The following is a 1,960-nucleotide window of genomic DNA, read 5'->3' as shown; positions in this document are numbered from 1 at the left end:
CCACACACACACACACACAACACTCCTCAGATCCAGCCCTGATGACCCTGGTCTATTAAAAGACTGTTACCGATTTTGAGAAAAAGAAAATAAATGAGCAAAGGGATGAAATGAAATCACCTTCATCCCCTCACCAGGGACAACTGGTGCTGAGGTATGTCACAGCTTACGTACATCTTGTAACTGGGTTTAGTCTACCTTTATTTTGTTGTTCAAATCATCTTCTGTTACCATATATTTGGCTCCCTTTACTCAGTTCACTTTCCGATGTCAAACTTCCCGTTGTTATTCTGTTGAGAACTTGGTAGCTATATTTGCTGATGCATCCTTTCCTGCTTCCTTAGGGAGCGTTCCTCGAAATAGACTCCATGGCACAATCCCTCTGCATCAGGGCCCCCTCACACTTTCGGCCAAGCTGCCCTCTAAGTCACCAGGGCTCCGAAGGCGGCCGGTTCTCCCCCTCTCCCACCCTCCTGCTGGGCACGAGGTGTAAAGAGGCTTGTCTCTGCCTCCTGGGACGGTGGCCTCTTCCCAGGTAGGATGACTGCTGGGCCCAGAGCCCCTCTCCATGTGTCCGACAGAGAAGCAGAGTCCAGTCCCCTCACCCCAAGGACTGAGGTCCCACCTCCAGCTCCTCCCACATCCATGCTTCCTCCCCAGCTCAGGCTGGTTCATGGTCAGCCAGCAGCCAGAGATGCCCACCTCCACCAGGGCCACCCAAGCCGGGCACTCAGTGCTCTCTGCATATGAACACCCAGCCTGGGGGTGGCGGGCAAGAGGGAGCAAAGGCGAAGACAGACCACAGCTGCTGGCTGAGCCCTGGGAGGTGGCCAGTTATCCAGCTGACCCGCCCCTCCAGGTACCCAGCCATGTGCCGGGCAAGGGGGTGTGGACATGGAGCAGCCCAGCTTCCAGGCTGCCTGCCCTGGGCCTGGGTCTCCCTCCGTAGCAGAGCACTTGCCTCTTGTCTCCTCAGCTCACCACACCCCAGGCCTGTGTCACCAAAAGTTGTCCATTGATCCAAGCTTAAAATAACCCCTGGCATCTGCAGTGAGCCCCACAGGGCGGGCAGGAGACTGTGTCTCTGAGCCTGAAGGGCACCTGCCCCACCCCCCAGCTGCCGCTTGCGTGTGCGGGAGTCTGCGTGCGCATGAAATTGAGTGAGTGTGCCTGTCTGGGGCTGGTGTGACTACAGTTGCCTTCCCTGCACCAGGCACATGTACACGTGTGTGTCAGCGTGGATGCACCTGCGAAAACATGTTCTTTCCTCGCTGCTGAGCCCTCCCTCAGTGCCCAGCGGTGGCTCAGGGAAAGCCTTGCTGGCCCTCAATGTCCCCACTTTAGATGGGGGTGGCCCCTCTGCCAGCCCTGGGCCAGGGGGTTTGGTGTTTCCTAGAGAGAAACCCGAGACCCAGGGAGGGGAAGCGGCTGCTGTGACCCAACAGAGCCAGGGAGGGGGGGGGGTCTGGCCTGGAACCTGCACGGTGAGCCCCCAGCCTGCTTCTGGCCAGTTCAGTGGGAGCAGAGGGAGAAGCTGGGGGACCCCGGCCCAAGCACGTTCTTACACCCTGACCGCAAGCCCACACCTGACCAAACCTCTGACCCATGCCCGAGGCACCCCGGCTCCTGCGAGCCAACTCCATTTTGGAGCCAGAATAACATCCATTGCAACTTCTGCTTGAATAGAGCCGTGCGACCTGTCTAGGCCTCAGTTTTCCCATCGGCAAGATGGGCTGCTCACACCTCCTGGGCAGGGTCCAGGGAGAAGCCAGCGGGTCGGTGACTGAGAAGCACGCAGATACAGGCGGCAGATACAGGCGGCCGGTGGGGCCCCCCGCTGGGCTGGGCAGCTGGTGACTGCCACCCAGGGGCCATCGCGGTCTCAAAGCCTCGCTCCCGCCCGCTTGGCTGCTATTTCCTGGCTGGTGGGGGCGGGGGTTGCAGGCAGAGGCCCTGGGCT

General features: G+C 59.5%; 1 long non-coding RNA gene across 1 annotated transcript in view; it reads right to left on the bottom strand.

The window, feature by feature from the left end:
• The window catches only part of LOC107185026, a 7,125-nt gene that overhangs the window by 908 nt on the left and 4,257 nt on the right, over nucleotides 1-1,960 (bottom strand). The window lies entirely within an intron of this gene.

This window comes from Myotis davidii, unplaced genomic scaffold (assembly GCF_000327345.1).
Source record: "Myotis davidii unplaced genomic scaffold, ASM32734v1 scaffold428, whole genome shotgun sequence".
Classification (NCBI taxonomy): Eukaryota; Metazoa; Chordata; class Mammalia; order Chiroptera; family Vespertilionidae; genus Myotis; species Myotis davidii.
This window is presented reverse-complemented; position numbering and strand designations above follow the sequence as displayed.